The sequence below is a fragment of the Nyctibius grandis genome, chromosome 1, assembly GCF_013368605.1.
Source record: "Nyctibius grandis isolate bNycGra1 chromosome 1, bNycGra1.pri, whole genome shotgun sequence".
Taxonomy (NCBI): Eukaryota; Metazoa; Chordata; class Aves; order Nyctibiiformes; family Nyctibiidae; genus Nyctibius; species Nyctibius grandis.
The window spans coordinates 95,898,963-95,916,450 of NC_090658.1; the positions used below are offsets into that span (position 1 = coordinate 95,898,963).

The 17,488-nt window shown below is 38.8% G+C and overlaps 1 protein-coding gene across 5 annotated transcripts in view; it reads left to right on the plus strand.

Moving 5' to 3' along the window:
- The first annotated feature begins 360 nt into the window (after positions 1-360).
- FILIP1 (filamin A interacting protein 1) overlaps positions 361-17,488 on the plus strand; it is a 115,342-nt gene continuing 98,214 nt past the window's right edge. For 3 of the 5 annotated variants that reach the window (XM_068415859.1, XM_068415893.1, XM_068415868.1), the window contains exon 1: positions 362-820. The gene's annotated coding sequence lies outside the window, so the exon portion shown is untranslated. Of the gene's footprint in view, positions 821-17,488 lie in introns of all 5 variants that reach the window. The other 2 variants (XM_068415876.1, XM_068415884.1) reach the window with 2 other exon arrangements.

Sequence of the window (17,488 nt, forward strand, 5' to 3'; positions counted from 1 at the left end):
TCTTAATATATTTAAACTCTGTAAAAAATTATGCTGCAAAAAGTTCTCCCCACGTGTAATTTTTCCTCAAGTGAAGTGCATACCTTTCAAATTATAAACTTCCTACTTGTCCTAGGAAAATCCTCTCTGTATAAATAATTGAACTCATCTGCTGTGAACACAAGTATTTTTTCTCTAGCAGTCTAAAATATATGCCTAAACACACATCTTGTACTTAGTGCTTTAAATAGTAATTACTCCTGTGAAGTCACTGGAAGCCCTTAAAAGGATTTGACAGTTTCCCCACAATCTTTCAGTGAATGTAGTAGCTGGGCTGTGCAGTGCTACATCCACTGATAATTCAGCAGCTGAGGAACTCAGCAAAGCCTGCTCCAAACTTCTCAGCTGTTGACAGGCTTGACTTGCTGAGAACACTGGTTAAATATAGCACAAGCGAGCTGAGCTCAACGAAGTCATTGCTGTAGCACTGTGTGAAGAGACCAGAAGAGGGGAAATACAATCTGAGAACTAAACTGCCAAAGCCTAACACCACCTAGCAACAGTTGAAAAAACTTTTAAACAAAAGTCTGGGTGAGACACAGACAGAGTATACCTCCTACTTCTCCTGCCTGGGATTTCTGTGAGAAGCAGCTCTGGTCTTCTGTTCTCTACCGCATTTCCTTCATCACTTCAGCTGCTGGTAGACCTAGAAAAGTGGGAAAAGTTTCTCTCTTTGTGTTCTCCTGGACTGGATCAGTCTACTACCGTGATAGTGCTGCGGGACGAGCTACTGGGATCTTGCAGTGTAAAGGATATATTCCTAGGTTCGTGTTGCTGACAGGTAAGACTGAGCTAACCACTCCAATGCATTCTTTTTAAAAGAAGCGATTTTCTTTTCTAGTGACTATTGTCTCTTTCCTTCTATGAACAATCTTCTGCATGATTTAGAAAAGTCAGTAGAAGAAAGCTGGGATAAAAGTTTTAGATTTTTTTTTACGCTTTGATCACAGAAAAACATGGCTTAACTTCTGCAGTTCTTAGAACGAGCATAATAAAATAGCTAGTAGTAATATGAAAATATGTGTATAGATTTTGACATGTATCTTGCTTATACCTGCATACAATGCTGACAGAAGACAAACCAGCATTTAAGAATAGAATACATATCATCTCTTACCAGTGATAGTCTAGCAGCTATTAAAAACAGTGACAGCCTGTGTGATAAGTAAGAGGAAATAGCCATTCAGTAACTGAATTAACTGAATACTTTCTGACCCAGTGCATTTGTACTTTTTGTTTCCCTACTAACTTTTAGCACACAGGCACACCTGGTGCCTTTCGTACTATCCTTGTGACAACAGCTCTTGGTTCTTCCTCTTGTACTTGTCTACATAGAACAAATATTAATCTCTGCTCGATTCATTAACTGTATAATGCAACCATCCTAAAGATTGACCTTATGTTTATTGTACCCAAGTGTGCTTGAGCTGGGTCGTTGTTAAAGTGTTTGTTACTTTTAGCAAAATAAATGAGAAACCAGTTCTCAGATGTTTTACCCTGACAGCAGAATGGAAGCCTGTTTGCTGGAAATGCGTATCCTATGGTCCGATAATGGTCATATAATTTAAGGGAGAAATTGCTTAGTATGATTTGCTTTGTCTAAACTGACAAAAGCTGTTTGGTCAATTGAAGAATGAATCCCCCCCCCCCAGTCTTTTAAAGACATTTTCTCCAAACAAAAGAAATCTAGTATGCGTGGATTTTTAAAAGATGTACTGATTATGAATTCATATGCAGTATGAATTCAGTTATGAAGGCAAATATTTAAAGAGTGCACTGAACTCGTGCAAAAACCCTGTTCACAGATTTATGTAAAATTGTCTCAGATGAAAAATATGGAATGGACTAAAGAAGGAATGGACTGAGTGAGTCTTTGCTGACTGTCTGTGGTGGTTGACACTTAGTCTGTGGACTCTGGTCTTGCTTTAGCTAAATAATTCTAGTTTCATCCCTGCATACTGTATAAATGACATCAATACCACATCTTAGCAGTGACAAGCTTACAGATGGGATGAAATTAAAATACTCTGAAGCAATTTTGACTTGGTGGTTAAGAATGTAACTGCCTGTGAAACAATAAGATAAATGAAGTATTAGGATGGATGAAAATTCTTAAAAGCAAAAATAATATAGTTTACATTTTATTTCATAGCAAGGGGCACACTAAGGCACTAAATATGAATACTTTTTGGTGGCCATGATTTAATGTGATAATCATTACTGTGGAATTACTACAACACTATGGTATCCCAAATCTAAATCTCAAAAGGAAACTTTGGTATTACTTTTTAATATAGACATATCCTGAGAAAGCTTTTTTTTTTGTAAGAAAGCTGTACAGTGAGAACTAAAGCTGAGACAATATGATTTGTACTGGTTTTGTCATCTTGACATTAGAGTGAAAATTAGTGTTTCTTATTTTGACTGAGTTAATTGGCAAATAATATACTGTGAAGAAATGGAAAATTTGACCTTCTGAATATATAGGGATGACAAAATCTGGGAAAATGCTATGCTAATTATTGACTGCTTTTTGGTTTTAGTCGTTTCCCAGCATAATGTATGGTTTTACAATTTTACTTTTCTTGCACAATTTACTTTTAGCAAAGTTTTTAAAAGCAAAAGATGAAATTATTAGCCTGATAAGTATCAAAAATGAAGTGACTTCTGAACAGTCTGATAGCAACGTCCAACTCTAACACATGGAGTTGTGGTTTTATGTACATCTGTCTTCCTTTCCTCTTCAAAATGGAGGAGGAGGCTAAAATTACTCTTCTCAACAAGTGTCCACAAAGAGGCTCTGGGATTTTCCAATCAAATCTGTGGAATATGTAATGTGGTTATTCAACAGATGGTTTCATATTTGAAGAATAGCCAATTCTACTAATGACTGCAGTGAAACCAAGCTCAATTTTATATAAAATCAAAAAGTAATTTAGGTTTTGACGATACACTCCATTGCAGAGATTTTCTTGGAAGACAAGTAGATGTAGAATACCTATTTATTTTCCCCATTATATATTATTTTGGTTTTGTTTATATTCTCACAACTGCAGAACGAATGGTGCCTTTCATAGTGCTAAAGAGTCTGTATTCCTCCCAATCTGAATCCACTTCCAATCTCTGCCTGTGGCTCGTTCTTTCACCTTCATTACAGCAATATTATAATTTATAGCCTCTTTTAACCAATCTAGCCACAGCTAAAGTCATCATCTTAACTGAGTGTTTTGTCATCACCTCAGTATTTCAATCTCTTTATAGAACGTCTGGTTCTTTTTAACACCAAATTCAAAGACTTGAAATTCATCTTTAAATCTCAGCACTGTTCTGTCCCTGCCTACATCTGACCCGATTTTCCCATACTCTTCCTGCTTATATCTAGTAGACTATTAACCTTCGGCTCTGATGTTAGCTGGTCTGTCCTCTGTGCTGCTGACTTTACTGGAAATTGACCTAATGACACACAAGTTTTCTATTGTGACTCTCACTGTAGCACCTGACACTAATGTCATGGAAAGACTAAACTTGTCTACTAACAAACAGAGCTATGTTGACCAAGGTAGAACTCCTGAAGATATAGTTGTACTTCCTGGAAAGCAGCTTGTGGAGTAAGCATAAGTATATTGGGAAATATCTACTTTTACTAGTATGCCCTGTTTTGTTCTACTGCGTCACAATTTCACCAGTGTAGCCGTTTCCATACTAAAAGCTTCTTACTCATACAGGTGTATCAGTAAAACTCCTCCTGATACAGGATCTTTCTGTTGGCACAGATTCCACACATGCATAATTTAAGGCTTTTGCTAATCTCATCTGTCTCAGTTGATGTGGCCCCAGCAATAAATTAAGAATGTGCCTCAGAGCTGTGCTGCGTCAGAGGCCAGGTTTATGCCACTGAATTCAGAGTGAGATTTCCTTTGAGTTTAATAAGATCAGGTCTTAGTGTTCAATAATTAATAGATAAATTTCCAGTCCCCTCAAGAGCATTTAACAAAATGGATAATCTATATTTCTGTCCAAATATTTTTTTTCCTAAGAGACATTTTACTTTTTCTCTAATTTCCTGTTTCTTCCCTTTCTGTCTCAAGGTTTGTTGTTGCAGTTTGCCATACTATTTTAACATATAAACTGAATTTGAGGGCAGGGATTTTGTCCTTCTGCATATCTAAAATGCCATTTGGAGAAATAGAGCTATAATATTTGTGAAGAAGACAGATGAAACAACAAGACAAAGGAGAAGGAACTACACTTTATATACTCATGCTTCCTATTTCACCAAAAGTATTTAGTATATAAAACCTAAGATAAGAACTGAAAGCTAGAAAGATAAAATAGTGTATGTGATAAAATAATGATAATCTGTTACATAGAAAAGTTTAAATATTTCTTTACAAGAAGCACAAACACCTGTACTTTTCAGCTTCATCATCTTATTCTGGTGCTTTTCATTTTTAGCCTTTTTGCTTTTCGTTTCTCTCAGTGTTTTCTACTGAAAGTTGTTTCCTAATTTTATACAAAACACTGGGAATTATTTGGGGAATACAGTTTTTTCTAGATATTGGAGTATATTGGATAACTGAGGAAACAATTGTTTTATAAAGAACTAAGATTTCTTAACCTCTCTTTTTCTCATTTACTAGCTAGTATTTGTACCAAGTTAGTGATACTAGAAAAAATAAAGCATTTATATCACAGACCTGTAGTTATTCTTTGAGGTACTGGTGTCCAAAGGACAGGAACAATTATACATATTTCCAGTTCACGAGAGACTGTGCTCTAATCATGTTGAAGATTGTGTGACGCCCAATGTATTTGTGAAAATTGTGCCTTTCTGGATACTTTATCAGATTTTTCATTTTATTTTGGGTCTTTTCACCTACTCCTCCAGCTTCTGCAGATAATCTGCATGTTCTGTATTACTTTTTATTCTTACCGTCATAGTAAAATAAGTACTAATATCAATGCAAACACAAAGTCTTCCTAAATTGGGACAGCTGTTTGTGGTTTGTTTTTTTTTTTAATCCAAGATGGCTTTGCCCTATCATTCTCATTCTGCTTTGGCTGGACCATATCTCTAAATCTTTTCCACAAGTAAAGCATGAAAATGCTAGCTCTAAAGATGATATGTAAGATTACATAGATTGTGGTCGCCTCCAAAATGCTTTACACACTTTGCAAATCCAGAGAAAGAGACAATTCCTACCATTAAAAGCATGTATCCTAAAAGCACAATTGCATTTTATTTTGAAATCATTCTTCTATAGATACACAGCTGTTAAAATACATTATTTATCCTGGGCTGCTTAGAGAGTAGTGTTCTGAGGCAATGAAATGGCATTGCTTCCCCCCGCCAGCTAATAGAAAATTGCTGTCTGTGGCATTATAGAACTGAGAAGAAAATTAAGAATTCCAACATCTAGTTCCTTAATTTTGCAGCTCTATGAGAGCTGAAACTTAATCAGAAATGTGCGTATGTGTGTGCACATGTGCGTGCCTTTTGTAAGAAAAGAAATGCTTTTTGGCATTACACAATGCATTGCTGAAGGAGTGGGACAAACACATCCGAAGTACAGGGAAATAGGCTGGAGCTTGTACTTTTTCCCTTAAATGGGCAACCCGTCTAGTTGCTGTTAGCTGACACAAGCAAAGGGGTGTGTGAATCTAAAAGATTGCTGTACATTGTCCGAAAGACTTTCATTTCAAAACTGATAAAATGGCAATTAAAATCTTAATTATCTATGATGTGGCCAGACTTATTCAGATATAAACCAGTGGCGTTTCAGAACAAGAGCGAAAACCTCCATGAATTTGCAATAAACTTTTTCAGTTTGATTTATATACTTTAAGAGCTCTTTAATACAGTGGGGGTTGCTGTCTTTGCTTTTCCTTTTTGGGGAAATGGTGTCAAAGCGTATAATGTTTTGTGATTTATGTTCTTCAAAAGTTTGTTCAAGTGCATATGTAAAAGTAATATTTTGGAAGGTAAATTCATTTTCTATCTGAAGTCCACAGTATTTAGAGGCTTGTAGGTTTGCGGGGGTGGGGGGGTATCTAACTACCTAGTGTGTTATGGCTGTGGATAGCAAGAGCTACAGCTTCACTAACAAACTTCAAAGCAACATGAGAAAACGTGGATTCTATTGTAATAACAGAAAAGCATTTTTTTTAAAGACTGGTTTTAAGGCTGCTCCTATTAAAAAAAGTAATTGAAAATGAAAGCTCTTGTGTCCTTGGGACAAGAATTTTCATTATAGTTTATCAGACTGCTTGCATTTTTCAGAAAACACGAAGCAAATGAACGCAACAGAAAGCAGGAGACTGCTAACATCAGTGTAATCGAATTGCTGCCAACTTGCCTTGTTTATCTAAGAGATCTCTGTGAAAATAAGGTCTTTCCCACACATGCATGAGTCATAGGATGTAATGGGGCTAAGCAGACTTGCTTCAGCTTTATAATGTGCACATATCTAAACTAACCTGTTTTAGCGCCTGTTCCTGTAACTAAATGAGATCTAGCTTGACAACAGGAAGAGAGAAATGGTGGTGAGTTCATGGTGCTATTTCAGTGCAATAACTTGAATGCTAAGGAAACGATGCAATTTCCATTTATTGGGAAAACTGCAGTTACTGTGACAACAAATATACACTAAAGAAAAACATATACAATTTATCCTCAAGTTCAAATTTTTGAACATAGTAGACAGGATATTCATAAAACCTCACACTATCTAGTTATGTGACTCCAAGGACATTCTTACTTTTAAAATATATAATTCAGATTGTTGAAATAATATCCCTTTAAAAGCCATAAGCAAGGACATAAATCAAAGGGTGGCAAAGTACATGTGGTTAACCATGACTGGTTCAGTGTTGGACTGACTAAAATTAAAAAAAATTAGGCATATATTTCTCATGCTAAAGCTATTCAATCCCTATGTCTGTCATTCATACTTATCCCCAAAATCTCACTTGTCCCACCACCTGTAATCACAAAACCTCTTGGATCCCTGGAGAAGAGAAGGCTCCGGGGAGACCTCATAGCAGCCTTCCAGTATCTGAAGGGGGCCTACAGGAAAGAAGGAGAGGGGCTTTTTACAAGGGCAAGTAGTGATAGGATGAGGGGGAATGGTTTTAAACTGAAAGAGGGCAGATTTAGATTAGATATTAGGAAGAAATTCTTGACTGTGAGAGTGGTGAGACACAGGAACAGGTTGCCCAGAGAAGCTGTGGCTGCCCCCTCCCTGGCCGTGTTTAAGGCCAGGTTGGATGAGGCTTTGAGCAACCTGGTCTAGAGGAAAGGTGTCCCTGCCTGTGGCAGGGGGGTTGGAACTAGATGATCTTTAAGGTCCCTTCCAACCCAAGCCATTCTATGATTCTATGATCTAACTTTCAAAGTAAAGGTGACAGTAGTTCTTCTATAGTGTCTTATTTCTCCTCCTTTTATTCTTCTACAAGGACTTCTGCAATACAAAGAAACACAAATTACATTCCAGTAGATAAGGATTTCAGTTCCTCAATCTGATAAAATTCTTTTAAGAAAAATAAACATTCTAATTTTTTACTCTGGGCAGGAGACAGAATGAAGGGAATGATGCCATGCTAGATGTCCTCAAGCATGTCAAACATAGCGCAGAACAAGATGTCCCTTCTGCATGGAGATACACGCATGGCAACAGAGCTCCTGAGTGCCAGAGGAACCACATGTTACAAGGCAGCTGGCTATGGGAACCACTGCTGCTTCGAGCAGCAGGAGCCAGAAGCTAGAATCCAAGTCACAAAAAGTATCACATTGCAAATAGTAAAATGCAGGGTCACAGTAGCATGTCCTCTGAAGGAGAGGTACCACTTATGGAGTTACAGAACCAGAATTTAGGTGGAAGGAACTGACAGAAGTCACCCAGTCTCACCCAAAGTGGGACTAAGTCCAGAGTTTGATCAGGTTGCTCAGGACTTTGATTACTTTCAGTTGAGTATTTTTAATTTGTAATTATTATAAGGTCTCACATCTTATTTGGATCACAAATTGTGATGAACACGGCTGGCTGAGGAATATTTTGACAATGATGATAATTAGTGTATTGAAATCCATAGGCTGAATAAAAGATGGCTGGAGAGACAGTTGATAGTAACACAAATCACAGGCCTTTGGCACTTTACAAAATTGCAAAAGAAGCAATATGTATTGGTGTTTTTTGTTCGATTTTGTTATGTTTGATGTGTTATATCCTAAAATAAGCATAATAAGAATGAGAAATCTTGTATGTAATTTTCTATCCTTGTTTACTCAAGCTTTTAGAATGCACACCCTCCTTCTCCCTGCCACATACTGTTTGAAAGTCAAACATTTAGAATTAGGATGCCGTTAAGATGTCATCTCTCTGCAAAAGAATTACGAAAAAAAAAGCTTAAGTATATTCTATCTTTATCTTTCCAGGTAGTCCAATAAGCTGAAAGGCTAGCATTGAGATTGTAATAAGCAAATAAGGAAGGAAAACAGAGATGCTGCTTTTGAGGAAGGAAACCCTGGAGACTGCCTCCACTGCTGAGTTCACTTTTCTTACTGAACATCTCTTTCCAATTGTATCCTAGTAAGGGACAGAGTGTGATGCACATATGGCAAACAGGATTCCTAGATGTAGTTTTCTGGTTAACCTGAGACTAGCTTAAGCTCTTTTGGTTTAGAAAATCCCTTGATTGTGGAAGCATCTAAATTTACCTGTTGGTTATTACTGTAGCATGAAGCAAGGACAAAGTAGTGGCCTTGTGGCACTCAAAGGGATGTGGCAGGCAGTCTTTCCATCTAGGATTTCTCATACCTGTTAAGAATAACCACTGAAGACAGCTATTCTTCTGCTCTTTCGATGAATCAGCTAGTAACTTTCCTAAAACTGGATACTGTAACTAAATTTTGCCATCATCAGTAGAGATGAGTGGAAGAAGGCTAGGGAATTCTCACAGCTGGTCCAGTACAAACGTCTCAGATCCCGTTGTACTTGTCTAGACCAAACTCAGCACTTGCTGCAGAGAGGAGCTTGGGGAGCTAATATGACTTGTACACAGACACAGGTCATACAGATTACCCTTTTAATAAAAAAACCTGCCATATGCTCCAGTGGGGGGTTAAGTTAGTGAGAAAGTTAGTGAGATTTAGGAAGAAGGGATCATGCTTTGAAAGACACCAGAATGGGCTAGGACAGACAAGAAACGCTTCAGCAGGAGGCCAGGAAGCTTAGTGTTTTAAAGCTAGGGGCCTCTATACCATGGATTAAGCAGATAACAGCATCTTTAACTACCCTGCCTTGAATCCATATGGGCAGTGGTTTTAGAAGTAGCTTGTGGGTTGAAGAAAAAAATAACTAAACTGATTTTCCCACTTTCAGAGAATATGTTCTTAAACCCAAAATTATTTTGGAACAGCTTTTTATTGGAAAGATGGAGAGGGTACAATATTAATAGCTTTGATACAGAATTTGGTCTATTTGTAGATGGAAACACACAACAGGATTGCTGTGGTACTTGAGGGCCGCTCAGAGCCCTCTCTGTGACAGCGACAAAGCTGCCTGGCTCAGAGAAAACAAGTTCCCTGTAGTGACACAAGTTTCTAGCCCCTGTTCAGTATCACTACCAGCCACACAACCTATATCACTACAGGTCTCTGAGAACTAATGAAGCGCTAGAAAAATATGTAACGTTAGCTCTGGACAGTGTAATGAGTTTCTCCTTAGCTCAGATAGCACAAAGGAAACACAGGAATGTATCAGAAATAAACTGAATAATCTATGTAAGTTTTCAGTGAATACGCTGAACATAACCCAGCAGTTTGTAACAGTTTGTTAAGGAATAAGTAGAGTGGGAACAATTCTGCAGGCAATTCAAAAAATCCCTCCAAGACAGCAGTGAGTATCTAAAAATAAGGCAAGCATAACTGCGCACAAGGAGGGTTAATTTAGATACCTCCAGCATTAGTTATATAAACAAAGACTAAATCACACTGCAGAGAATAAGCTGTAAGGGTGACAAGACATCGGATAGATTGCTTATTAATCAGAAACACTTTGCTAAATTCAAGTTCCCTCTCCAAAATATTCATGCCATGTTTGAATTTTGTTGTTTATCCCTTTCAAATAATGTTGCCTTAAAATGTGAGGTGATAGGTATCATACCAGGGAAGGCTGGTTAAATGGCTGGCTTTCACATCACTGACTCCTTGTATGACTTTCAGCAAGTTATTTACTTCTACACTCTTAATAACACCTGGGATGTTACAAGAATAAATATAGCAGTGACTTTGACATACAGAGATGTTGCAGTATTGAACACCATGTAAACAGCTTTGAATAAGGAGACTTAAATAGCCCTCCTTGGAAACCAGATTCTGCTGGGAGACAGTTAGGAATAGAAGTTGAATTAGTCTTAATGACAAGAATATATATTTTTAGAGGAGCTTCCCACAGGGAAGCATAGCTGTGCCCTGAGTTGCAGGTAGCAAGAAATCAGCCATACTGGTAAAGCACAGGAGAAAAAGGAAAGAGGAGGACCGGTGATGTGACCAGGAAACTGCAAGAACAAAACCATAACAAAATAGAAACCAAAATAGTGTCAATACTAAGATGTTTTAGGAAAAACAAAACAATTCCCTCAGGTTCAGTTGTACCAGAAGTAATTCATAGTGCAAGTATGGTGATGTGAGCTTGTGGGTTTGTTATTTTGGGGGTGCTCAGGACAACCTGCCTGGTACAAGAAGGAGGCTGCTGGGGAAAAAAACAGGTTGGAGGAAAAAGGACCTTTGAGGGGAGGGGTGGGCAGGTGGTGGCTGCCCAGATTAGCTGGTGGTGGGGTGGGCCCAAAGCTAGTCCAGCTCAAAATAGGAGGTCTGGAAATCATTTCTTAGTTTACTTGAGAGCCTTTCCAGGGGTAAAAGAATGGAGTAATAAATGACCCTTCCTTGGATTTCGTGAAAGGAAGGTCAGGTCTTTATTTTGAGAGCTTCCCCTGATAAAAGGTGTGAAATGTGGAAGTCCACGCAGCCACCCATGTACCTGGGTGTACCAGCGCAGGCTGTGTAGGGAGAAAACTGCTCTGCATGTCCTGCTCTGCAAGGAGAGGCAGTGAAAACTGTAGTTCTCCCTTGGGGCATGATGCAGGGAAGGGTTGTGGGAAGATAAGGAAAACACACCTACCAAAAAGGGTAGGAGAGAGTGAAAAGTTAAAGTCTTGTGGCAGTTATGTTAAGCTGCAAGAAAGGGGAGTGGAAAGAAAAAGAAACAAGTGGCACCCTTTTACGTGATCCCAATTAGCTTTAGGAAACCAGTTAATTTCACTTGAAAAATAGGGGCACACAGTAACAACATTTTGAAGGCTCAAAGAATGTGAAGGTGTTGCATATGTACCATATGTACCATAGCATGTACTGAAACATAGTAGCATTTCAGCAAACGATTTAGCATTGTGGAGAGTGGAGCTTCTCCCCATGTGTACAACAGTAGTAACAATGCTCTTACAAAAAATTCATACCATTCTTTAGCAGACCATGAGTTCAAAAGGTTTGTTTAAAGTCTCATAGTAAATTGTAGCATATCAGGATTTTCCTTTTAATTTAGGGGTTTTGTTTTGTTCTCTTTTTTTGTGTGTTTTTTTCTTTTTTCTTTTTATAGTGAAAGAGCAAAGTTAAACCCTCAGAGTTTTGGACCTGCTGTCTCAGGGCTGAACATAATATCTAATCTCTAAGCTCCGCCAGACAGCCTCCTTCATTCTTGTTTTCCTGGTGTAAAAACAAGGGACTCTGAGAAACAGGCAGCTAGTAACTTTATTTCAGGGTGGTCATTCGGTTGCTTCTTGAATCAGGCAGCTTGAGATGCTTGAAAACAATCCAGTGTATCTCCCCCAGAGGATACATATACATCACATCTCTGATGTGTCTAAGCTCCCTTGGCCTCTGTCCAGGAACATCCAGATTTCCTGACTCATGGCAGTGTACCCTGTCTGGTTGTACTTCATTAGCAGCAGCTCAAAAATCAGAACAGTATTGTGCTGTTGCATAAGTTTTTCCAAGCAGTAAACAATAACACCCCACCACAAGCTTTATTACATTTATCTTGGAATTCAAGATCCAGAAGAGACTGCTGCTTATTATTTTCTTTAATGGCAATGCAAAAAGACTGTAAGATGTTATTCTTTAATAAATATTTTCAGGATAGCTTAGTATCTTATTAATTAAACGTTCTGAAAAGGAAGAATAAATGCTACAGAAGCTATAATAGGCAAATAATTTTTCTTCCAGCTGAGAAACATGGTTATCCTTTTTTATTGTCATATGAATTTTATTGTTATATCAGCACTTATATGCTAAAATGGTGAGGGTAAATTTAAAGCTACAGAATCTGGAAAAGCAGCTCTGCTGGAAAGCAGCTCTGCAGACAAAGACCTGGGAGTTCTGGTGGACAACAAGTTCACCATGAACCAGCAATGTGCCCTCGTGGCCAAGAAGGCCAATGGTATCCTGGGGTGTATTAGGAAGAGTGTGGTCACAGGTCGAGGGAAGTTATTGTCCCACTCTACACTGCCCTGGTGAGGCCACACCTGGAGTACTGTGTGCAGTTCTGGGCCCCCCAGTTCAAGAAAGACAAGGGACTAGTGGAAAGAGTCCAGCAGAGTGCTACAAAGATGATCAGAGCGCTGAAGCATCTCCCTTATGAGGAGAGGCTGAGGGAGCTGGGTCTGTTTAGCCTGGAGAAGAGAAGACTGAGGGGGGATTTTATCAATACTTACAAATACCTTAGGGGTGGGTGTCCAGAGGAGGGGGGCCAGACTCTTCTCAGTGGTACCCAGTGACAGGACAAGGGGCAACGGGCACAAAATGAAATATAGGAAGTTCCATGTGAATATGAGGAAAAACTTTACTTTGAGGGTGACAGAGCACTGGAACAGGCTGCCCAGGGAGGCTGTGGAGTCTCCTTCTCTGGAGATATTCAAAACCCACCTGGACACAACCCTGTGCAACATGCTCTAGGTGAACCTGCTTTGGCAGAGGGTTGGACTAGATAATCTCCAGAGGTCCCTTCCAACCCCAGCTATTCTGTGATTCTGTGTAATCTGAAAATAATGAGTAGGAAAAATTATATTTTATAGGAGTAGTAACATGCCTTTCAGTAAGTCCTATTCTAAATAGCTCTTCTTTGCTTGCATCTCAAGCATTTGTTTAAAACATTTTCAAAGCAGTAGCATTATCAACTGGCTCAAAGCAGGTTTGAAAATAAACAGTCTATGACTATTACTGGGATTCATTAAAAGAAAACTCTGTCTGACTCTAAAATCTATTTTGGAGCTACAACTGCTCCACTCCCCTGCTTGTGGCATGATGCAGCTGCTCTTTCTTTAATATTTGCTGACAGCTACAGCTGACAGATAACATTTCAGTTCACCCCAACATCAAGCCTATCTCAAGGCTCCCTTACTTAGACTGAAAATGCTGCCTTCCTCATGGCTTTACCTGCATCACAGTGCAACTCCGTAACTATGCAATTATTCATACTGGTCACTTGTAACGGAGCACATAGAGATGATGATGCATGAAAAAATAGTTTCAGGGAGCAAAGCCCAAAGACCAGAGAACCTGAGCGGGATCAGTGAGAAGAGGGTACAGGAATAAAGTAACCAGTATTTTACAAAACAGTCAGTCTCTAAAAGGCTACAGTTGTTTTCTTTGTATGAAATATCAGAGGAGGCAGGAGTTTCCTATGGGAACACATAAGCAAAGTGTCAGAGGATTTCACAACTTCAGGGACAGGAACAGCTCCAGCCTGGGCGAGGGTGGTGGGCAGGAACAGGGCTGCAGTCAGGTCGTGTTGGGGAAGCGCATCAGCCATCCCACAGTTGCTAATGACACAGGAACAGCTCCTCTTCTTTCCTTTACTTCATCTCCCCTCCCACACTCTAAGAAAATAGGTACCTGAATCTGGGAATAAAAATAATATTGCATATACAGCTATGCAATATGTCCACTGATATTTTTAACATTACATTATTTGTCACCTTATATCTTTGTTATTGTACTTTTAGTTATATTTGTTGTCATAGTCAATATAAAAAATATTTTAACCATCTTAATATATAATCCCCTAGCAAACAGGCTTTGATTTCTTGGTTCATAAAAGTTTTCATGTAATAATCAATCACTCAGTAATACTGTGGTGATTCACCCACAAAAGGAACTTTTAACAAATGCAGCCCTGTTTTCCTCGCAGACAGAAAACAAGAACATTTACAGTGCTCCCAGTTCTGCCCCTGAACCTCTGGAGTTGTGAGAGAGGAGAAGAAGGTGCTGGAGGATAGGTTTCAGAAGGAGCCAGCATGTAAGAGAAAGACTCAAAAAGAAAAGTGGGAAGGAGGCATTGCTCAGTTAGTCCTTCAAAGGAATTCCCAGGAAAATTAATTATGATTAAGACTGTGCATATATCTGTACTTTTTTGATTGATGGCTGAATCTAAAAAATAAAAAGAAAGAAATGCTTTGCTATGTTTTTTCAGGATTTGCAGTGAGGCACATTAGTTTTTGTTTGGATTAAATATTTTACCAGACTGCAAAATACTGTTTTTATTACAAGGCTCTTCAGCAAAATTTAAAGAACAGGAAGACAAGTGGGAGTTTGGAACCATGAAAAAAAACAAAACAACCCAGAAAGGAAAAGGTTAGAATACTTTATTGCTACATATATACATATATCCCTATACATATATAGGGATTAAAACACAGTCTTCCACCTCACAGGAAAATATTTTAAATACAAGGTATTCTGAGATGACTGCTTTACTCTTTGCAGAAAAAAAAAGATGTCTACGTTGTATGAAATACTTAAATATTCACCAGAGCAAGAGCTGACACTTGGGAAGACCCGAAGCTACATGCAAAGTCATAGAGTTGTTCTTACTCCCTGTGACCCAAAACTCACTCATTTGTATTCAAATACCCATTTTGAATCATGCAGACAATTTGAACAACAGTTTCTTTCTGTATAGGAAGAACTTAAAACACTACTGAGCTTTGACAGGGAATTGACACATGTGGAAAAAGATGGCAGAGAAACCATTTTCTCATCATTTTTCTGCTTCACTCTGATAGTACCTCTGACTTCTTGTGATGATAGTGTGGGGAAAAGAAGATCAAAAATAGCAAAATGAACTGTTTCTGCAGTTCATACGTTCCATTTTCACTTTTTGTTTCTCTGAAACTTTATACTGGATTTGACCCAAATCTGCTTCAGAGTACTCAAACCCATGCTTCTAGGTGGGATGAATTGTTTACTAGAAATTGCCCAGCACAATTTCAGCTGCAGGCTCTAATCAGACTGTTCTGCTTCCAGTCCCCCTGCGGTAGGAATCCCCAAGGGGCAAAGCCTTGGCAGCAGGATGGATGCATAGCTGTAGCACCAGGGGCTACGTGAGAAAAGCCTTTAGAGATAGTGTACAGGTGTCCAGCCCTTCTCTAGGCCACGGGAACTGATTTAGTTCTGGAGAATATTGGTATTAACCTCATATTCCCATTTCTCTCCATAGAGAGAACCTAAGCAAGCACAAAGCCATCACAGAAAAAAGCATTTACCATTACAAATAAATAATCTGGTGTTACTATACTATGAAGAAAGTAACAAACGCAGGTTTTCTGTGAGTCCAGTAATGATACTAGATTATGTAGTCTTTGACAGATTAAGAAAAATCTAGTGTAGGTACTGTTGTATTTTAATTTGTTTTATTTTGTCTTCTTTGGTACAACTCTGCTTCCATAAGCTTCTCAAGGATGGCAAAATCTTTGCAATTCTGTCATGCAGTTCAGTGGAATCATCTGGATTCTAACTCTGAGGAGTAGCATTTAATCTATGTAACCCCTAAAATTAAACCAATTTCTTTATGGCAACAAGCCTGCCTTAAATAGCTTGCATTGAAACTCCATTATAGCTAATAGGTCAAAATTCCCAAGGACATCGCAGAAAAGTCTGGCAGAGTGTCAGGTTCATCTTAAAAATGCTGTCATAGAGCATTGCAGGCAGGAAAACATAAATTGCAGATGTTATGTTATTTTTGTATATTTTCAGAGTGCTGCCAAAATAGATCATTTGCAGATCAAACAAAGGAAAAAACTTAGCAAGTTTGGCTGAAACCATTATAAGGAATATTTAGAAATTCCTTAGGGCATCTTTGAGAATGCGCTGTGTATGTCAGCTCACCAATCATGACCATCTCCTTTTTTCATGTACTTTCTAAGAAACCATGAAATCCACTGAGAATAAGACAGTGAAAGTCAGAACAGACACTACTTCTGATGTTTCAGTTATAAACAAAAATATATTAATGTATTTAATAAAACCTCTGATTTTATTTTTAGTGTCTTTAAAAATGCTTCTTTTTGAACACAGAAGGGAGGGAATAGGTTTGTTGATAAGCAGTCTTATCAACATAGGTACAATCTGAGTCTCATCTGTTTAATTCTAGAAAGAGAACTAGTCGATCTAAGTCAACTGCTTCAGTAGCTTTCTCTTAAATCTTCGTTGTGAGTCCCTCCTTAAAGTCAAGAGAAAACTGGGAAAAATCAACATGTTCCATCCAGATACTTTTGTGAGGCTGTGTCCTGGTTTGGACTAGGACAGACTTTTCATTTCAGTTTCTTTTAAGTGACTGTACTTTCTGAAGTTGACTACACGTGCTTGTTGCCCTGGGAACTAGGGTCCTTGTTGGGTCTCTTTGTTCCACAAAGGGAGGGACCGTAAAGTGTCACACCTGCGGGGAAGGGCGGACAGGACAGGAGACCCAAACCTGACCAACAGGGTATTCCATCCTCCCCATGTGATACACTCAGTTTAAAGCTGAGGGACCACGAGGGTCACGCTCCCTTCCCCTGTGGCTGACATCCTGGAAGGACTCTGCCCACGCTCCTGCCCTCACTCCTGAACCCGGTTCCTTCCTGATGCCGCGTGTGCTGCGGGACTGCCCAGTGCCTGCCCTGCAGCATCAGCGGTGATGTGGGCGTCATCTGGGGGAGCTCAGTACCGGTTTTGTATACAGTTCGTTATTTATTATACTCTTTCTTTTCATTGTTATTGTTTATTAAAACTGTTTTAACTTTCCAGCCCCTAAGTCTCTCTCCCTTTTCTCTTTTGCTTTTCCCCTCTGGGGAAGGAGAAGGTTAATAGAGAGCGTCTGTCGTTTACTTAACCGCCCACCCAGCCTTAAACGGTGACAGTCTGACATAGATTTCTCTGATCTAGAAAATAACCTGAAACTCTGTTAATAGAGGCGTTTGAAGGATTTCTATTAGTCTCAAGTTTTGTCATCGTGTTAGCAAAATATAGCTAATCAACTGGGAATTTACAATAGATGAAAATGGGAAGTATAAATGTGAGCAGATATTAAATGCTATATTAAAAATCAGGTATGCCAATTGACTTGCAAATGCAATG